General features: G+C 39.9%; 1 protein-coding gene and 1 pseudogene across 1 annotated transcript in view; one reads left to right on the top strand and one right to left on the bottom strand.

Moving 5' to 3' along the window:
- Positions 1–22626, top strand: part of GATAD2B (GATA zinc finger domain containing 2B) — a 147222-nt gene that overhangs the window by 31195 nt on the left and 93401 nt on the right. The window lies entirely within an intron of this gene.
- LOC102810584 lies at positions 16991–20246 on the bottom strand (annotated as a pseudogene).

Genomic DNA, 22626 nt, shown 5'->3' with positions numbered 1-22626 from the left:
CACAAATTCCCCCATCTGTGAGCCTTCCAACCTTCTAAGTATTCCTTTATATGTGGTTCAGAGTTCTGGGACCATCCCCTGAGCCTGCTTGTTTGGGTATTCTGTGTTTTTGTTGGCGTAGCTGTCTGCTATACATCCACCCGATCTGCCATCTTGTTTGTTCCCCCCTTAAATTGTGATTTTGAAAGAACAGTTTAATCAAAAGAAAATCAGCTAGATACTGATTTCATAGAAGTTTTAAAGTGGTTACCCAGTAGGAGTCTCATCTTATTGAATAAGTCTAAAGTTAATGGAAGGAGCTCTGGTAGCTTAGTGGTTACGAATCGGGTTGTATACCTTAAGGCCGGCAGTTCGAAACTACCAGCTGCTCCGCGGGAGAAAGATGAGGCATTCTACTCCCGTAAAGATTTACAGCCTCGGAAACCCTGTACAGGGTCTCTATGGGTCGGAACCGACTCGATGGCACTTAACAACAAAGTTAATGGATTGTACCTTATGAGTCATTCTTTAAGTTGCTTGTTATTTAAGTTCCTGATTCTAATTTATTGTTGGAGATTTGATAGTTTAAAAGATCTACCACCAGAGCATTGTAATTGAGATAGACATTTTCATAGTTTTTTATTTCTAAAAATTCTAAGTAAGCTAGCAGCAGTTCAAAAAAATCCACTGCTGTTGACTCGATTTTGACTCAGCAACCCTATGGGACAGGGTAGAACTGCCCCATAGGGTTTCCAAGGCTGTAAATCTTCATGGAAGCAGACTGACACATCTTTCTCCCATGGAATGGCTAGCGAGCTTGAAATGTTGACCTTTTGGTTAGCAACTGAGCTGCTTTAACCACTTGTGCCACCAGGGCTTCTTAGCAGCAGTTTGGTGGTAGTGGTTATGTGCCATGGAGTTGGTTCTGACTCATAGCGACCTTACGGGGTTTCTGAGGCTGTAAATCTTTACGGGAGCAGAAAGCCTCATCTTTTCTCCAGTGGAAATGCTGGTAGTTTTCGAACTGCTGACCTTGAGGTTAGCAGCCCGCCTTGTAACCACTACGCTACCCAGAATTCCTTAGCTGAAGTTTAGAGGAATATAATATTTGAATATGCAAATATAATCACTGATGTAAGGGCATTTTTTTTTCTTTTTTGAACATTTTATTGTGAATGGAGTGCAGGTTTACAGACAAGATAATCAGTTTAACACTGAACAAACCATACACTTCGTTTCATTTCAGTGATTACAGTTCCTTTCATGTAACAAGCAACAGTTACCTTGCTTCCTCCCTGTGGTTCCCATTTCTACTCCATCCACCTTCCCATCCCTTCTCAACTTTGTCCTTAGGTAAATATTGCCCTTTTGATTTTGAGTAATTGATCATTCCATGGTAAGCATATCTTACTAGTGTTGTTGTTTTCCCGTGCATACCTGTCTACTGCTTTGCTGACAATTGGACCATGAGGATAAGTTCCTTTCCAGACCTGAGGGTGTTCAAGTGCCATAGTCTCAGGTTCCTCTAGTCTATTTCTGACCAGTAAGCTCAGTCTTTTTCTTTTTTAATAATTTTGAGGTTTGTTTCACATTTTCTCCTAATCTATCTGGACCTTCAATTGTAATCCCTTTCAGAGAAATTGGTAGTGGTAGCCAGGCACCATGTAGTTCTTCTGGTCTAAGAGTCAAGGAGACTTACTTATTATGTTCATGTGTTCCATTAGTCTGTTGGACTAATTCATTGATTGCAAGCATCTTCAATTCTCACTTTTCTTTCTTCTGTACATGAAAAGACCAGTAGCTACACCTTAGGTGGTGTGACTCATGAGCTTTTAAGATCACAGATGTTACTCACTGAAATAGGATCTTGTTGTTAAGTGCTGTTGAGTTGGTTCCACCCCATAGTGGCTGGTGAACTTGAATTGCCGATCTTGTTGTTCAAAACCACCTTTGAGTGTAGCACATTAACCCACAGCACCACAGCAAGACTCCCAGTGAAGTAGAATGTAGACATGGTTTTTTGGACTGTTATGCTAATTGACCTTCATGTCCCCTGAGACTATGGTCCTGAGCCCCATCCCTTGGAACTCATTGTCTTAAGATGTTGAGTAATATCTAAGAAGTTTTCATCATTTTGAAGGGCATCTTTTTCTACTATTTTTCTTTTAGTAATTTTGTTGTAAGTGCCATCAAGTTGGTTCTGACTCATAGTGATCCTATATAGGGTTTCTCGAGAGCGGCTGGTGAGTTTGAACCGCTGGCCTTGCTTTTCAAATCAGCTTTGTGGTCCAGTGTATTAAACTTTGACTCAGTCTTTAGCTTTTTTTTTTTTAATTGTGAATTATGTGAGTTTACATGGGATAACATCAGCTTTACATTCATCCTATCATATTTTGTTTCGTTGCAATGATTACAATCCCCTCCATGCATCATCAAACAGTCAAAGGGTACACCCCACAGACCTACTCCCTGGCCATCAGCACACAGCCCCTCTCCCTCCCTGAGTCCAGAGTCCTCAACTACTCCATCTCTCCATGTCATCGTCTTTGCCTCCATTTCTATTGTCACTGCTTCTCTGGGTAGGGTTCTGCACTCCATTCTTCTCACTTGATGGTCCCAAGGACCTCCGCTGTTGGACTGCAAAATCAATCACTCCTCTCCTTTTGTTACAAAACATCTACCTTTACATTTCTTACCCTCACAGTCAGTCCTGATAGCAAATATTCACTATTGTACCACAAAAGTCTTATCCCCATCTCCTTTCTCAGTCCCATCAGTCTTTAGCTTTTGAAACTTGACTTATATAGTAGTGGTGGAGGTTTGACTCTATTACAGGCAGTCCATAGGTTATAAGGAGTCCTGGTGTGGCACTGTGGGTTAATGTGCCAGACTGCAAAACCGGTTGAACTGCAAGGTTGGCGGTTCAAGGTCACCAACTGCTCCTTGGAAACCCTATTCAGGTTTGATATAGGTTGGAATTGACTTGGTAGCACTTAACAACAACAAATAGGTTATAAATAAATTCCTAAGTGTGTCCTAAGTCAGATTTGTAGATAAGTTGTAACAGGTATATGCTGCTATTTAACCTTACTTCAGAGCAAGAAGAGGAGCCCTGGTGGTGCTGTAAGATAAACACTGGACTGCTAAAACCCACCAGCCAATCCTTAGGAGAAAGATGAGGCTTTCCTGTAAAGATTGACAGCCTCGGAAACTCTATATAGGGCTGTTATGAGTCAGAACCAACTCAATGGCAGCGGGATGAGGTTAGTGCAAGAAAAGGCTTGAATTCTTTTAAAAGCTATATATGTAGCAAGTTAAGTTGTGGTGAAGAATTTGTTGAAAGAGTTGGTGTAGTCCTTTCAAAGTGAGGGCAAATTGACGTAACATTAAAGGGCAAGTATGACTTTTTTGTAAGTCTGATATTTGTAACCTGGGGACTTACAATATAGTATATTGTTGTTTAGAGCTGTGAAGTTGGTTCTGACTCATAGCAACCTTGTATAGGATTTTCAAGGAGCAGCTGATGGGTTTGAACTGCCGACCTAGTGGTTCACAGTTCAGTGCTGATCCTATAGCACCACTCCAGGAATTTTTTACAGTATAATCAGTATTTTTAAAACATAAGTGCTACATCACTTAATGCTTTTTAAGCAGGAATTTCCACTTCAGAGCAGCATGATGTAGTATCGATTATTCGTAGAGAGCTATTAATTACTTTTGTTGGTAAGTGCCCTTGAGTTAATTCCAACTCATAGCGACCCTGTATGAGGTTTCTGAGATGCTGGTGAGTTTGAACCACCAACCTTGTGGTCTAGTGCAGCATTCTGCAGTGCCACAAGGACTCTTGAGAATCACTGATTTTTCCCTTGTACTATATTGGGTTGTCTGAGATACTTAGCATCAAAAGTCAGGTAAAACTTACATAAGTTAAGTCTTTTGATCATTCTCCCAGATTGATTCTGATAAGACAAGATCATTCAGTTCTTATCATATCAGTAGAATTGGAAAAGGCAAAATAAGATTCTTTTCTTCCTTATAAAATGTTTTAAGAGTTGCTGTTTTTGTGTTTAAAGCCATATAATCACAGTATTTTAAAATCAACTAGAAGTGTGTTTAATTCTTATCTCAAAAGACCTTAATCCTTATTTTAAAAGACCTTTCAAAAAGAGAGCTTAATCAACTTACCTTGGATATAAAAAGCAGTGAACATAAAATATCTAATCTGATCTCAGTTCATAAAAGATTTATGGGTATATGAATAGATTGTAACATGATCTTCTAAACTCGTTTTTAATATGTTAGTCAATGTTGGGAGTTGGTGTTCTTCATCATGAACATTTTCCTATTTAATATTCTGAAAAGTCTAAAATCCATACAATTTTTATAGTTCCTCTTTTCATTTGTTTCAGATTATCCCCTTTATCTGCCCTACTTTTAGAGTAGAAAATCCAGTTCTTGGTTGGTGTTTTTACTTGGGGGTAGGCAACTATTGTTGTTGTGTTTTTTGTTTTTTTTTTTCTGTTGTGGTTAGTTGCTATTGAGTTGGCCCAGATTCATAGTGACCCTTTACATAACAGAATTAAACACTTCCCAGTCCTGCATCATCCTCACAATTGTCATTACGCTCGAGCCCATTTTTGCTGCCATGGTGCCAATCCATCTCGTTGGGGATCGTCTCTTTTAGCTCACTCTCCACTTTCCCAAGGGTGATGTCCTTCTCCAGGGACTGACCCCTTCTAATACCATGTCCTAAGTATGAGAGATGAAATCTAACCATCTTGGCTTCTCTAAATTTTATCTTGTTGAGAATATACACAACAAAGTAGACATCAGTTCAACAATTCTTACATGTCAATTTAGTGACATTGATTACACTTCTTGAGTTATACAATCATTCTGACCCTCCTTTTCCAAGTAGTTTTCTCCCTCATTAACAAAAATTTACTGCTTCTTAAGGTTCCTATCTTGGACTTCTGGTGTGGTGCTGTGGATCAGCACTGGACTGCGATCCACAGGGGTGGTAGTTCAAACCCACCAGCTGCTCCTTGGAAACTGTATACAGTATGAGTCGAAACCAACTCGACGGCACTTAATAACAGCAACAACAAGGTTTCTATCACATCTTTCAAGTTGCTCTTGTCAATTTGATTCCATATTGATAGTTCTTAGAAGAGCATAATGCTCAAGGCATACCTTTTTATTAGTTAACCTAAATTATGTTTGACTTTAAGATTAAAGGATACTTGGGTTTAAGGTTTGTAGTTTCATGGGTTAATCTACCCTCCATGGCTTCAGAAAGTCTAGAGTCCATGAGAATTTAAAATTCTGTTCACATTTTCCCTTTTTTGATCAGGATTCTTCTATAAAATCTCTGATTAGCGTGTTCAGTAATGGTAGCTGGGCACCATCCAGGTTTTTTTTTTTGTCTCATGGCAGAGGTGGCTGTTCATGGTAACCACATACTATATCCTCTTCCTGTTCCTGACTCTTCTTTCCTCTGTTCCAGTTGAATTGAAACCAACTGTGCTTTAGTTGACTGCTTGAAAGCTTTTCAGACCCCAGGCTTATACAGTGAAGTAGGAGGTAGAACAGAAGCACTAAACATTATTAGGCCAGCTAACTGTGATGTCCCATGAAACCATGATCCTAAACCTCCAAACTAAGGAACCAAATCCCATTAGGTGTTCGGCTGTGACATAAGCAGCCTTGGTTAGCATCTACTCTTTTGTTGTAAATACAGCTATCAACTTTCACCACTTCAACTTTTTACAGCGAGGCAGCTGTCTTGATATTAGGCATCAATATTTGTTTCATGCCTGATCTCATTCAACTTTCTGCTATTTAGAGATTTCCTTGTTTGAAGAGCCTTTCTTCCAAAGTCAAAGATATGAATAGGATACTTGACCCTGACCTCACAGGCAATTACCAAGCTTAGAACACTTTGAGGTAAAAGGAGTGATTAACTGGAGCTGTGTGGATAAAGAAGGACCTGAATATTATCAAATATCTTGAATTCAAAGGTAAACCATTACATTGTCAAGTATTTAGGGACTTAACACCCTACCACTTCAAAATCTTAGCTTCTGCCTCTTGCTCCTCATCTCCAGCAGCATTAAGGTAAGGAAATAATATTGCTAGTCTCTTGCTTATCAGTGTTTGCTTTGTTTTGTTACGTTTTTTATATACAGTAGGTAAGCATTGGACTGTTACCCACAAGGTTGATGGTTCAAACCCACCAGCTGATCCAAGCGAGAAAGATGAAGTTGTGAAGATTTAGTCTCAAAAACCTCTAAGGAGCAGTTCTGCTTTATTCTGTAGTGTTGCTAGGAGTCAGAATTGACTCAATGGCAGTGAGTTTTGTTCTTCATTTTTGCTGAAATATGTATACAGAAGAAATTTTATAAGGTAAGTAACTAAATAGACATTACCTGCACTCAGAAGATTTTTTTCATACATTCTAGTTATTATTATCCTTCCTACCCTCCAAACCAGTAACTAGTTGCAGTTGAGTTGATTCTAACTCATGGTGACCCCATGTATTGTCAGAGTAGAACTGCAGTCTCTAGGGTTTTCAAAGTCATGACCATTTGGGAGCAGATTGCCAGGTCTTCCTTCTTTATTTAAAAAACAAACAAACACTTTTTATTGTGAATTGAGTAAAGGGTTACAGGGCAGATCATCAGTTTTACATTCAGCAAATCAATACACTTCGTTTCATCTTGATTACAATCCCCTCAGTATCACATCACTTATTCTACTTAGTGTTTGTGTTTCCACTCTTCCTTTTTTTCTCAACACTCCTGAACTTTGTTCTTGGATAAATAACTGCCCTTTTGTTCTTGAATGGTTGACCATTCTGTGGTGTGCATACCTCACTAGTGTTGTCTTCCTTATATACTATCGCTTAGCTGAAAATTGAGTCTTGGGGGTGAGTTCATTTCAAGATCTGAAGGGGTGACCAAAGTCCATAGTCTTGGGAGTCTTCTAATCTCTTTCTGCCCAGTAAGCCTGTTTTTTAAATGATTTTGAGTTTTGTTCCACATTGTCTCTCACTGCATCCAAGACCTTCAAATATAATCCCTTTCAAAACAGCTGATAGTGGTAGCCGGGTACTATCTAATTCTTCTAGTCTCAGAGTTATGAAGACTGATACCCACATTTTCAGTCTTATTAGGGACCAGTTGCTGGAGAAGGGTATCATGCTTGGTAAGGTGGAGGGTCAGAGAAAAGAGGAAGACCCCCCAGAAAGATGGGTTGGCAAAGTGGCAACATCAATAGGCTCAAGCGTGGCAATAATTGTGAGGTTGGCCCAGAACCGGGCAGTGTTGCGTTCTGTTGTGGATAGGGTTGCTATGAGTCGGTACCAACTCAATGGCACCTAACAGCAATAAGAAATTAGTCCAATGGACTAATTGTTTCCAACTGTCTTCAATTTTCCTTACTTCTCATTACTCTGCATAGTAGCGCCTTACATGGCCACTGTGAAAAATAAAAAAATAAAACAAAACCTCTGCCATTGAGTTGACTGACGTAGGTTTTTTTTTTATGATTTATTGTGAATTATGTGATAGTATACATGGGAGAACATTAGTTTTACATTCATTCTATCGTATATCGTCTCACTGTCATGGTTACAATCCCCTCCATGCAATCCTTCCCCTGTGCCCCCCAGGTCGGTCTTCAGCACACAGTCACTCTCCTTCTCTGGGTCTAGAGTCTCCAGCTGCTCCATAGCTCCACATCATCATCTCTGGCTCCATTTCAGGCATCACTGCTTCTCTGGGTAGGGTTCCGCTCTCTGCTCTTCTCCCTTGATGGTCCTTGGGACCTCTGCTCCTAGACTGAAAAGTCAATCACTCCCCTCCTTGCTATAAAACGTCCACCTTTACATTTCCAACCATCACAGTCAGTCCTGATAACAATTATTCACTATTGTATCACAAGAGACCTGTCTGCATTTCATTGCATCAGCCCCGCCTAGTCAGATTGGATACCACTCACTGGAGATTCCAACTTCCTCCAGGCCCTCTGGATCTAGGTTCTCTCTTGAAAGCTTGTAAGCCAGTCACTTCTTGCCTTTATAGACCCCTCACCCCCCATTTTGGGTAGCCAATGTCCAAGTTGCCCATCCCTGTCTACTCTGTGTGTGGGGGGGGGGGGAAGAGGGGGGGAATGATTCTTGCTGTAAAGATTTGTTCCCTCTTTTGAGCTACTGCTTCCATAGGTGTAGGTCAAGTTCATCAAATTGTATGAAAAGTTTTTTTTTTTTTCCCCTCTTCTTTTTACTTCTGGTTGAGCTCCTATAATCCAGTCATCGAAGCCAGGAAAAGTAGGTATTATCTGCAAGTGTGGGTGTTCTTATGCATATGCCCTCTCTTCTTTTCAGCTGGACGCTTCACTCTCCACTCTAGTCCTCTGTGGCTATGTCACTGACTCTGGGCCCAAGGGTCCCCAGGTCTTGCCACACTGCTGGCCAACCAGGTCTTCACCCGGGTTCACAGAAGTCTATTGAACGTTGTAGGGCTTAGCTTACCGCTTCATTGCTGTTTTTCCCTCACTTCCCCTTATCGGTGTGGAGCATGGTCACCAATCACAGAGTGTATTCCCACTGAGTCTTAGTCTTGGAAGGGGGTTTTCTCTGAGGGGATGTGACAGGGTTTTTGAAACTACATTTTCATGGGAGCAGGCAGCTTGTAGCTGCTGGTGGGTTTGAACCTCCAACCTTTGGTTAGCCACCCAACACTAACTCATGGTGCAACCAGGGCTCCTAAAAACTGTCAGCCTTTCAGTTAGTAGCCAAGAGTCTGTTTGTACCACTGAGGGACTCCTCCCATCCCCAAAGGTAAATCTTCCCTCCTCTGACACCAATAGTGTCAACTCTGCAGTTGTGTTCAACCCTGCATTGTTTGACTGTGGGATTTGAGACTCATGGTGGTAATAGCCACAGAACTCCTTGAGGGTAAAATCCAGTTGGTGTTATTATTACAGTGATTCTCAACTAGGAGGATTTTGCTCCTCAGGGAATATTTGACAGTATATGGAGACATTTTAGCTTGTCAAAACTGAGGATGGTGGTTCTGTGGGCATATAGTGGGTAGAAACCAGGTGTAATTGTTCACCGGACAGTTTCCTACAAAAAGGAGTTTTCTGACCCTAAATTGCAGTACTGTGGCTGAGAAACCAGGCATTTCTAATAGCCCACTTTAAGTAATTATGGCAGTAAGTAGAGTGTTAAGTTTTGAAAACCCATTTTGCTTTTGAAACTTTTATGGGAAATTATCAAAAATCTATCTCTAGTTGCCCTATTTTACTGAAGGTAATTAAAAAATGGTTGCAGCAGTATATAGACAGGAAGCTACCAGAAATTCAAGCCAGATTCAGGAGAAGACATGGAACTAGGGATATCAGTACTGATGTTAGATAGATCTTGACTGAAAACAGAGAATACCAGAATGATATTTTCTTGCACTTTACTGACTATGCAAAGGCATTCAACTGAGTGGATCTTAACAAAATTTGGATGACATCATGAAGAATGTAAATTCCAGAACACTTAATTGTGCTCATGTCAAACCTGTATATAGACCAAGAGGGGTCATTGAAACAGAACAAAGGGATACTACTGTTGTTTTTAGGTGCCGTCCAGTCTGTACCTACTCATAGCATCCTTTGCATAACAGAATGAAACAACTGCTTGGTCCTGCGCCAGTGTCACAATCGTTGCTATGCATGAGCCTATTGCTGTTGTCACCATGCCAATCCATCTTGGGGATCTTGCCCTTTTTTGCTAACGCTCCACCTTACCAATCATGATGTCTTTCTCCAGTGACTGGTCCCTCCTGGTAAGTGGATATTAAGTGGTTTGCAATCAGGAAAATTGTATATCCGGGCCTTATCCTTTCATCATATTTGTTCATTCTGTATGTTGAGCAAATAATTAGAGAAACTAGACTATAATAAAGAAGAATGTGGCATCAGGACTAGAGGAAGCCTCATTAGCAACCTACAGCATGTAGATGACACAGCTTGCTGAAAGTGAAGAGGACTTGAACTTAGTGATGAAGATCAAAGACGACAACCTTCAGTTTTTATTACAATTCAAATTTAAATAAAAATCCTCATAACTAGACCAATAAATAACATCATGATAAACTTAGGAAAGATTGAAGTTGTCTAAGTTTTCATTTTACTTGGATCCGCAATCAATGTTTATGGAAACAGCAGTCAAGAAATCAAGTTCTATATTTTGTTATAGAAGACCTCTTTAAGGATTTAGAGAGCAAAGAGGTCACTTTGAGTAAGTACTAAGGTATGCATAACCCAAATCATGGTATTTTAATTTGCTTCATCATGCATATGAAAGCTTGCAGACCAGAAAGGAATTAATGCATTTGAATTATGGTGGTGTTGAATATTGAATATACCACAGACCGTTAGAAAAATGGAGTCCCAGTGTGGCATTTCTGGAAAATGCACTGGACCACAAGGTCAGTTTGAACCATAAGGTCAGTGGTTCAAGCCCACCAGCTGCTCTTCTGAAACCCTATACAGGGTCACTGTGGGTTGGAATGACTTGATGGCACTTAACAACAACCAAAAAGATGAACAAATCTTTCTTGGAAGAAGTACAACTGGATTGTTCTTTCGACTTGTCAGAAGGAACCAGATCCTGGAAAAAAGACATCATGCTTGGTAAAATAGAGAGTCAATACAAAAATAGGAAGACCATTAACAAGATGGATTGACACAGTAGCAGCAACAGTGGGTACAAATTAACCAATTGTATAGTTGGTGCAAGACTAGACATTGTTTTTGTTCTGTTGTATGTAGGTTTGCTATGAGTTGAAATAATTATATGGCATCTAACAACTGTTTTACTCCGTTGTATAGGAATCGACTGGACAGCACACAGACAGTTGCATAGAACTCTAAAGGTAAATGTCTTAAGGTGAACACTTGTTAACATTGAGTTGGCTCTGACTCATGGTGATCTATGCACAGACTAAATGCTTCCTTGTCCTGCACTATCCCTGTGCTTACTTGTGAATGGGACCATTGTGATCCATAGGATTTTCACTGGGTGATTTCCAGAAGTAGAGTGCCAGGTCTTTCTGGCTAGCCTGTCTGTGTCTGGAAGCTCTGCTGAGACCTGCTCAGTATATATTGAATGATGATGTATCTCTGCTCATCAACAATTTTAAAGAAGTCATTTGTAGCAGATTTGTTTAATGTAATATGTTGTTTGATTTCTTGACTGCTGCTTCAGTGAATGTTGATTGTGGATTCAAGCACAATGAAGTCTTTGACAACTTCCGTTTTTTCTCCCTTTATTATTATTAGTCCAGTTTTGAGGAGTTTTGTTTTCTTCATATTGAGGTACAATCCATACTGAAGGCTATGTGGTCTTTGGTCTTCATCAGTAAATATTTCAAATCCTCTTCAGTTCCACCAAGCAAGGTTGTATTCTCTGCACACTGTACGTCTTTCTCCAGTCCTGATGCTACATTCTTTTTTATTTTTAAGCTTTTATTGTGAATTGAATGATAGTTTACATGGGAGAACATTGGTTTTGCACTCATCATTACCATATTTCGTTTCATTGCAATGATTACCATCCCCTCCATGCATTATCATTCAACATATTTGCTTGTATTCCCTGTTTTTTATGCACACAAAACTCAGGAATATATAATCATTTAAACAATCTGAGAGCACTTCTACACTCTTGTCTCCTGGCAGCCAGCACACAGTCTTTCTCTTTCCATGAGTCGAGTCCTCAGCTGCACTATCTCCATGTCATCATCTCTGCTTGCATCTCTGGTGTCGCTGCTTCTCTGGATAGGGTCCCACATTCTGCTTGTGCTTTTCTCCCTTAATAGTTCTAGGGTCCTCTGTTTTTGGAATGTTGGATTAACTACTTCCCTCTTTGTGCTACAAAACTTCTACTTTTTTTACATTTGTGACAATCACAGTCATGATAAGTTACTCATTATTGAATCATAAGAATCTTATCCCCATCTCCTTTTACCAGATCCATCTAGACAAGATGAAAACTATTCAGTGGGGATTCTATCTTCCCCTACACACTCTGAAACTAAACTCCCTCTTGAAAACTTGTAAGCCAGTCACTTCATTTTAGGTAGCCAATGTTTAAGTTGCCTCTCCCTATCAACCCTGTGTACAGATTATAGGTTTGATCCTTGATGTGAAGACTCCTTCCCTCTCAGTTGGTATTTTGAGCTGCTACATCAATATGTATAGGTCATGTACATCAAATTGTAGCAATTTACACTTGTTTCCTTATCAAATTTCTTTATTTTCCTCTTGTCGAGTTCTGATCATTAAGCCATCGAAGCTAGGTCAGTTGGGTACTATCTGCAAGTTTGGGCGTTTTTGTGCTTTTCTCCTCACTTAATGTCAGCTAGATGCTTCACTCTCAACTTAAGCCCTCTGTGCCTAGGTCCTTGTTCATGGGCTTAGGAGTTCCCAGGTCTCACTACACTTCAGACCAACCAGCCCTTCCTCTTCTCTCTCTCTCATTTCCAGGTTATATTCTTCATACAATCCAGCTTCTTGGATTATTTGCTTGGCATACAGATTGAATAAGTATGGTGAAAGAATACAACCTTGACACACAACTTTCTTAACTTTAAACCACTCAGTATGCCCTTGTTCTGTTCCAGTTACTGCTCCTCGGCCTCTATACAGGTTCCTCATGAACACAGTTAAGTGTTCTGGAATTCCCATTCTTTGCAGTGTTATCCATACTTTGCATGATCCTCACAGTTGAATGCCTTTGCATAGTCTTTAAAGCACAGATAAGAACTTTTCTGACACTCTCTGCTTTCAGCCATGATCCATCTGATGTCAGTATTCATACCCCTAATTCTACGTCATCTTCTGAATCTGGTTTGAATTTCTGGAAGCTCCCTGTAAGTGTATTGCTGCAGTAGTTTTTTTTTTTAATTAGGTTCAGCAAAATTTTACTTGCATGTGATATTAATGATATTGTCTAATGATTTACACATTCCATTTGGTCACTTTTTTCCCCCTAATAAGTCTTCAAGATAATATAAAAGAGTTAGATACTATTAAGATGATGATTGTTGTTGTTAAGTGTCCTTGAGTCTGTTCTGACTCATAGAGATCCAATATAAGGTTTCTGAGGAATGGCTAGTGAATTTGAACCCTGACCTTGCAGTTGAAACTGATCTTGCAGTCTAGTGCTTACCCTACAGCACCACACAAGGACTCCCAAATTGTTGGTAGAGATTATCTTTAAACCTGTAGCGGTGGAGTCTGTTCCAACGCATGGCAGCCCCATGTACATCAGAATGTTCCATAGATTTTAATGGCTGATTTTTTGGAAGTAGATCGCTAGACCTTTCTTCTGAAGGGCTTTTGGATGGACTCAATTCTCCAACTTTCCTGTTAGCAGCTGAGTGCGTTAATCATTTGCACCACCTGGGGACTCTCCACTGATAGTTAACTTGTTTGTTGCTGCATAATCAACTCTAACTCATGGCATTGTGTGCAGAGTACAGTTGCTCCATAAGTTTTCAAAGCTGTGATCTTTCAGAAGCAGATCCCCATCTTTCTCTTCCAAGGCTTCTTGGGTGGGTTTGAATTTCAGGTTGCTATGGTGTGGAGTCCTGGTGTGGCTCTGTGAGTTAATGCGCCAGACTGCAAAGCCGTTTGAACTACAAGGTCAGTGGTTAAAGCTCACCAGTCGCTCCGTGGAAACCCTATACAGGGTCACTATGGGTCGGAACTAACTCCATGGCACTTAACGACAACAATTGTGTGGTGCTGTGGGCTAATGTGCCAGACTGCAAAGTCTTTTGAACTGCAGGGTCAGTGGTTCAAGCTTACCAGCTGCTCCTTGGAAACCCTTTACAGGGTTGCTATGGGTTAGAACCAACTCAAGGGCACTTAACAACATCAGTCAGAACCAACTTGACGGCAATTGAAAACAACAGTGTTCTATATACTGTAGTCTTGTTACTTATTTTCATTGTGCAGATATACCTTTTAGTTATTATGTTAAGTTCAACCATTATTTTTGCTTTTTATTTAATTTTTGGAAAGTTAATATAGGCACATGGTGCAGCATTTATAAAGGGAAAAAGTACATCTTTGGAGGCAGAACTATAAACAGTTTCCTGATTTAAAATTTTTCCTTACAGATAGTGTTAGCACTTATAAATTTACAATAACTGTAGATCTAAAGAATTTAAAGTACACATCAAATAGAGACTATAGAGTAATGAACTTCAAGGAACCCATCACAAAGCTTAAACAATTTCCAACATTTTTCCATTTTTTACAGTTAATTTTAGTGTTGAAAATATAGAAAACGTATTTTGAAGATGTCAATTTTAATAACATTAATATTTTAAATTAGACATCACACATGTATCATTTTTCTCTTTGCAAATCTTTTAGGTTGGCCTTCAATTTTCTCATTATTGTAATATGAGCAAATATTGTTTCGTTGTACTGAAATTCTGGTAAGTGGATACCTCATAAATCTACCAAGATTGTCATAAAAGTCTAGATGCAGTGAATTCTGAACTTGCCCAGTCAGGACTGTGGGCTAGATTCCAGAGTAATTTCCCCATTTTCAATCATCAGTAGATATTTGGATCTGTTTCTAGCATAGCCTGTTGAGTGTTGGGATTCATTGTGGTAATCATTAAAGTGGAAGACAGATGAAAAGAATTTTCTGTTCCTATCAAAGACACAGAGAAGGTATAAATAGTAGAGAATGAAAATAGTCAGCAAGCAGATAATAAGAAAGAAGGTGTTTACAGGTGGTATCACTGGGAATCAATACTTTGCTGATGACACAGGAGTAAGTAGTGAACCCCAGTAAAGTTGCTCTGTCTTTGGAAAAGAGGAATTTTTTATGGGCGTTAAGTTGTAATTTAATGCTCTAGATGATTTTCATGCTCTTGTTTTCTAGGTGTAGGCAGTGGAATTCCCCAGTGCCTTTGAGCAGAACATTATAGGTTGATAGACATTAAGGCTCTTGATGAAGTTTTTGATAAAGGTAAAGTTGGAGGGTGGCATGTTACCCATTGACTCATATGTTTTATGGAAAAGTAAACTACTTCCATGGAAAACACTAGCTTAGAAACATCTTATGCCACATGAAAGATGAGACAGTTTATTAATTTATTCACTTTATTTTGTATGTGGAGTCCCTAGGTAACGCAGCTAACTGAAAGGTGGTGATTTAAGTCCACCCTTGGAAGTGCCTAGTTTGGTTTGGTGATCTGAAAAATCAACCATTGAAACCCTATTGAGCACATTTTGAGGTCACATGAGTTCGAATCAACTGGCAACTAGTTTGGTTTGGTTTTTTTGTTTATTTGTCTATAGTGATTATGTTATTGTGAGTAGGATATAATGATATTTCAAAAAATTATTTGTAATTCTTGAATCAGTGCAATTTTTTTTGTTTTTTAACTTTTTTATTGTGAATTGAGTGAAGGTTTATAGACAAAATCATTAGTTTTACATTCAGGAAGTCACATGCTTTGTTTCATCTTAATGATTGCCATCCCTTCCATGTAACAACAGTTATCTCACTTCCTCCCTGTGGCTCCTATTTTCATTCCACCCACCTTTCCATTTCATCTCACCTTTGTTCTTAGGAAAATGTTGCCCTTTTGATTTTGAGTGACTATTTCATGGTGGCACTGCTTCTGAGCTTCTCTCTTGCTGGTCCTAGGGTCCTCTGTTTTTGGACTGTTAAGATTAACCACTCCACTGTTTTTGTTACAAAACTTCTGCCTTTACAATTGTGACAGTCACAATAAGTCATGATAACAAGTATTCAGTATTGAATCATATGAATCTTTCCCCATCTCTTTTCACCAGACCCATGTAGACAAGATGAAATCTATTCAGTGGGGACTCTTTCTTTCCCCCATACTCTTAAACTAAACTCCCTCTTGAAACCTTGTAAGCAAGTCACTGTGCCTTTATTGCCCCGTTATTTTAGGTAGTGTCTAAATTGCCCGTTCCTATCTACCCTGTGTACAGAGGGGACAGCACTGATACTTGATGTGAAGGTTCCTTCCCTCTCTGTTGGTATTTAGAGTAACTACAAAACCCTGTACAGGGTCACTATGAGTTGGTTCCGACTCCATGGCACATAACCACCCACCCCTACCACCTCTCGAGTATAGGTCAGGTTCATCAAATTGTAGCAAATTACCCTTGCTTCCTTTAAAAAAAAAAAAAAATTTTTTTTGTAGTCTTCCTCTAGTCTAGTTCTGATTATCAAGCCATCAAGGCTAGGTCAAATGGGTACTGTCTGCAAGTTTGGGTGTTCTTATGCAGCTCCCCCTCACTTCATATCAGCTGGATGCCTCACTCTCAGCTCTAGCTATGTCTGTGGCTATGTTCTTGTCCATGGGCTCCAGTGTTCCCAGGTCTCACCACACTTTGGACCAATCAGCCCTTCCTCTTCTCTCACATCTCCAGGTCAGCAATAGTCAGTGGTGTGGTTGAACTCAGCCCATTTCTACATTGCTGCCTTTCCCCTTCTTCCACTCACCAGTAGACCACTGTGGTTGCCAGCAAGCTTACATGCTTGTTTGTGTGTTCCCTTTGAGTTTCGGACTTAGAGGGGAGTTTATCCTGAAGGAATTTGATTGATTGCCTTGATGTCTTCCTGGCGAATAGCTTGCTTATTCTTGTAGTAGCCAGTCATGCTGACATTTTTGTTTTGGGTTTTTCCTGCTGATCTTTCTTTGAAGGTGAATCTTCTGTCACTGTAGCTGTTCCAGGTTTGTCCTTTCTAGTGGGAATGTCCCACCTCATAAGGTTCTGGATGGGACTCAGGATTCCACCTAAGGTCCTATACTCTGTAAAGGCTTTTTTTTTTTTCTTTCTTTTTTTCGGTTCAATGAAAGTGAAACTTTATTGAGGGCCCAGGGCCATGGGGCTCAGAAGAACCCCACTAGCGGGAGGCAGGGGAGCCAGCAGAGAGGAGTCCTTATTATTTGACCTTCTTCTTGGGGTGCAGGTTGTTTGTGTGGCCGCAATTCTTCTTGTGGCAGTTCACAGCACGGGGGTGGAGGTGAGCGTAGCACTTGCGGCAGATCATCTTGTCACAGTTGTACTTCTGGGTGAGCTGGTGCAGGAAAGGCTCGATGATGTCACCATGCAGATGCAGCACCAGGTGCAGGGTGGACTCTTTCTGGATGTTGTAGTCTGAGAGAGTGCGGCCATCCTCCAGCTGTTTACCTGCAAAAATCAGACATTGCTGGTCAGGGGGTGGATACCCTCCTTGTCTTGGATTTTGGCTTTGACATTCTCGATGGTGTCACTGGGCTCCACCTCAAGAGTGATGGTCTTGCCCGTCAGGGTCTTCACAAAGATCTGTATCTCTGCGTCTGCTGCTTGGCCGCCCTGCGTAAGAGTGTAAAGGCTTTTTTGCAAGAGTCCTATTTCACTGGGCAAGTTGTAGAATTCCTATTAGGCATTCCAATCAGTTATAGGCTGAAGACGGGCTTACAAGTTTTCTGTAATCATTCCTTTCTATCCCACTCTAGTGTCTGTTTTACAATAGCAGGCAAGGGAAACTAATATTCATAAGGCAGTCAAGGATTTTAGTATTATTTACCCTCTTCAAGCTATACCTAGATCCCTGTATCCCAGAGCCCTGTTGTTCCAAGGTTGAGCATGCATCACTATTTATCTCAGTCCCACTTAGGACATGCAAATCTGTCTCAGTGTTCCCATATCTATCTTGTTCTTCCGCCTCCTTCCCTTTCTTGAATTGCCCTCCCCAACACCCAAACTAAACACCCCACACCAACTCAATTGTTGTGGTTTGCCTTGTTGTTAAGTGCCTTCGAGTTGGTTCTTACCCATAGCGACCCTGAACAGGGCTTCCGAGGCTATAAAGCTTTATGGGAGCAGAAAACCTCATCTTTCTTCCATGGAGCAGCTGCTGGTAGTTTCGAACTGCTGATCTTGTAGTTTGCAGCCCGATTCGTAACCACTACGCTACCAGAGCTCCTGTGGTTTACCTTATATTCCATTAATTTTTCCCTCTATTTGAGACAGTCTATTTTATTCTGTAATCTACTTGACTTTACCACTATCTGCATCTCTGTTCCTCTGTGTTACCTTCTTTCACATTGTAATTGTTTTGATCATAGACTGACCTCCCAGATCCTCTGCTCTTATAACTTTATTCTATTCTTGACTCTTCCATTTGTAACTTGAGTTCAGGGTGATGCTGCCATATACGTCATTTTCTAGTTGTTGTCTGTTCTTGTTGGTTCTCAGTCCACAGAACTTCTTTAGGATGTTTTTCATAGCAGCATTGCCTTAAGCAAAATCCCTTAGTCTCTGTTTATCCTGGAATGTTTTGATTACACCATTGTATTTGATTGACAGCTTTGCTTTGTAGAGGATTCTTGGGTGGCAGTTTTTTTTCTTTCAGTGTTTTATATATGTCTCCCCATTGCCGTCTTGCCTGCATGTTTTTTGTTGAGAGATACGAGCTTAATCTGATTTGCTTGCCTTTGTATTTTACACTTTTCTTTTCTCTAGCTGCTTTTAGGATTCTTCCTTACCTTTGATTTTAGAGAGCTTGATTATTATATGTCTTGGTGATTGTCTTTTAGGGTCTATCCTTCCTGGGGTTCTTTGAGCTTCTTGAATGCTTATCTTTTCACTTTTCAGGATGTTAGGAAAATTTTCTTCCAGCAGCTCTTCAACTATCTTGTCTGTAGACTTGTATGATTCTTGCTCTTCTGGAATGCCAGTAATTCTTAAGTTATTCCTCTTCATTTTGTCCAATTTGAATCTTAGGCCCTCTTCAGATTTTTTTATCCTTTTTTGTGTTTGATCTTCTATCTTAGAAGTGGTGAGAGATTTTATCTTCTAGCTCTCTGGTTCTGGCTTCTACTTCAGTTCTACTCCTTTGCAATGTCATCCATAATTTGTTATGATATACACAGTTGAATACCTTTGTGTAGTCGATGAAACACAGGTAAATATGTTTCTGGTATTTTTTCCTTTCAAACAAGATCCATTTGATACAAGCAGTGATAGCCCTCATTTCATATCATCTTTTTAATCAGACTTGTATTTCTGATAGCTCTTTGTTGACATACTGCTTACAACAGTTTTGTTTTAAGTTTTTATTGTGAATTGAGTGATAGTTTGCATGGGAGAATATTGCTTTTACACTCATTGTTTAATCACAATGACTACAGTTTGCTTACTTCATGCATCATCATTCTAGTTATTTGCTTCTATTGCCTTTGCTTTTTTTTTTGGCATGTACACAAAAACGCTCAGGAATATATAGTCATTTAAACAACCAAACGGCACATTCTGCAAGCCTGCCTCCTGGCTTCCAGCATACAGCCTTCATGAGTTTAGAGTCCTCAGCTGCTCTCTCTCTCTCCATATCCTTATCTTTGCCTTCCAACTCTAGTGTCACTCTTCTCTGGATAGGGTCCCACATTCCGCTCGTGCTCTTCTACCTTGATAGTCTTAGGGTCCTCTGTTCTTGGACTGTAAGATTAATTACTCCCCCGTTTTTATTACAAAACTTCTACCTTTACAGTTGAGGGAGTCATAATTAGTCATAATAACAATTACTATTGAATCATAAGCATCTTATCCATATCTCTTTTCACCAGACCCCTCTAGACAAGATGAAAATTATTCAGTGGGGATTCTACCTCCCCCTCCCCTTGCAATTTTTTTTTTTTTTTTTTTAAGTTTTTATTGTGAATTGAGTGAAAGTTTACTGGACAGAGCATCAGTTTTATATTCAACAAATCATATACTTTGTTTGATTACAATGATTATAATCCCCTCCATGTACCATCAGTTAACAGTACTCTCTATTTATTTTAGCGTTCTTTTCATTTTTTTTAAACATGCATGCATATATAATAATTTGCACCACCAAAGGGTACATTCTACAAGTCTGCCTCCTGGCCGCCAGCTCTTAGTCCCTTTCCATGATTCTAGAGTCCTTAACTGCTCCCTCTCTCCATGTCTCTATCTCTGCCTCCATCTTTGGTATCGCTGCTTCTCTGGATAAGGTCTTACATTCCACTTTTGTTCTTCTCCATTGATGGTGCTAGGGTCTTCTGCTTCTGGACTGTAAGATTAACCACTCTTCTGTTTTTGTTTTTAATTGTGACAGTCACAGTTAGTCATGATAACAATTATTCACTATTGAATGCTACGAAACTTACCCAATCTCTTTTTACCAGACCCATCTAGACAAGATAAAAACTATTCAGTGGGGACTCTGGTTCTTCCCCCCCCCCGCACACTCTTAAACTAAACTCCCTCTTGAAACCTTGTAAGCCAGTCACTTCATGCCTTTATCGCCCCCTCATTTTAGGTAGCCAGTGTCTTAAGTTGCCTGTCCTTATCAAATCTGTATACAGAAGGGATATGATTTACACTTGGTGTGAAGACTGCTTCCCTCTCAGTTGGTACTTTGAGCTACTACATCCATAAGTATAGGTCTTGTTGTTGTTGTTAAGTGCCGTCGAGTAGGTTCCGACCCATAGCGACCCTGTACAGGGTTTCCGAGGGTGTAAATCTTTACGGGAGTAGAAAGCCTTATCTTTCTCCTGCGGAGCGGCTGGTAGTTTCGAACCGCTAACCTTACGTTTCACAGCTCAATTCATAACCACTACGCTACCAGAGCTCCTTAAGTATAGGTCTAGCTCATCAAATTTAGCAATTTTAACTTGTTTCCTTTATTAAAAAAACTGTTTTTTTATCTTCCTCTAGTCAAGTTCTGATCATCAAGCCATCGAAGCTAGGTCAGATGAGTACTATCTACAAGTGTGGGCATTTTTTTGCATTTCCCCTCACTTTGTATCAGCTGGGCACTTTGCTCTCAGCCCTAACCCTCTGTGGCTGTGTTCTTATTTATGGGCCAGGAGTCCAAGGTTTCACTACACTTAGGCTCAACTAGTCCTTCCTCTTGTCTTTCTTATCTTCAGGTCAGTGGGAGTCTATGGAACATGGTCGCATTCAGCCCATATCTTCATTGCTGCCTTTCCCCCTCTTGCACTCACCAGTGGACCAAAGTTGTCTCCAGCAAGCTTACATGCCTGCTCATGTGTCCCTTTGAGTTTCAGTCTTGGAAGGTGTTTTATCCTGAAGGGATTTGATTGCTTACCTTGTGATGACTCCCTGGTGAACAACTTGCTAGTTCTTGCAGTAGCCGATCAGATTGCCATTTTTGTTCTTTGAATTTTTTCTGATGGTCTTTCTTTCAAGAAGTATCTTCTGTTCCTCTGTCTGTTCCAGGCTGGTTTGCTTGTCCTTTCAAGTGGGAATGTCCCACCTCGAAAGGTTCTGGATGGGGCTCAGGGTTCCACCTAAGGTCCTATACATACACTAAAAAGGCTCCGCAAAAGGCCTATTTCACTGGACAAAGTTCTAGAACCCCGTTTTAGGTATTCCAGTAAGTTATAGGCTGAAGACGGGCTTTACAGGCTTTCAGTAAACCTGTTTCCCGATATTATTTTCTATCCCATTCAAGTGTCTATTTTACAATGGTTGTGGATGTGTGCCGAGGAGTCGGTTCCAACTCTTAGCGACCCTGTACAGGGTTTCCGAGGCTATAAATCTTTACAGGAGCAGAACACCATCTTTCTCCTGCGGAGCAGCTGGTAGTTTCAAACTGCTGACCTTGCAGTTCGCAGCCTGATTTGTAACCACTACACTACCAGAGCTCCTCATTTTACAATAGTAGACAAGGGAAATCAATTTTCTTAAGACAATCAAGCATCCTAATATTATTTCTACTCTTTTACCCATTCAGACTTTACCTCAATCCCTGTAATACAGTTGCTATAACATTTTTAAATTATCTTCAGTAAAATTTTGCTTGTGTGTGATATTAGTGCTAATGTTTCTTAATTTTCATATTATATTAGATAACTGTTTTTTGAAATGGACATGAATATGGATCTCATCTAATTGATTGGTCAGGTATGTGTTTCTTTCTTCCAGATTTCTTGACATAGATGAATGAATCCTTCCAAGTTTGTTAAAACTTTCAGTTGGTATTCCATCAATTCCAATTCCTGAAGCCTTCCTTGTTCTTTACCATTTCTTCAGCACAGAATGGGCTTCTTCCTTGATCATATGCAACCTCCTGAAAAGATGCAATGTTTCAGTCTTTTGATTATATGCAACCTTGATCATATGCAACCTCCTGAAAAGATGAAATGTGAACCTATTTTTATTTTTTTTGGTATAGTGACTCTGTATCTTCTTTTGACACTTTTTGCATTATTCAATATTTTGTCCATTTTATTGGTGTTAAGTGCTGTTGAGTTGATTCTGACTCATAACAACCTTGTGTACCATCTGGCAGATAAGAACCTATGAGACCCAAACTATGGATTCAGTATACAGGGATAGATATTGTAGGTTTGAACTGCTTTTTCGTTAGAAATCCAGTACTTATCCTACAGTGCCACACTAGAACTCCAGTTTGCCCATATAATCCTTCAGTATTACAGCTCAAGGCTTCAATTTTTTTTCTTCAGTTCTTTCAGCTTGAAAAATGCTTTTTGTGCTCTTTTTAGTTTACTCCAACTCTTTGCACATTTTATTGTAATTATATAT

This window comes from Chrysochloris asiatica, unplaced genomic scaffold, assembly GCF_000296735.1.
Source record: "Chrysochloris asiatica unplaced genomic scaffold, ChrAsi1.0 scaffold00042, whole genome shotgun sequence".
NCBI lineage: Eukaryota > Metazoa > Chordata > Mammalia > Afrosoricida > Chrysochloridae > Chrysochloris > Chrysochloris asiatica.
This window is presented reverse-complemented; position numbering and strand designations above follow the sequence as displayed.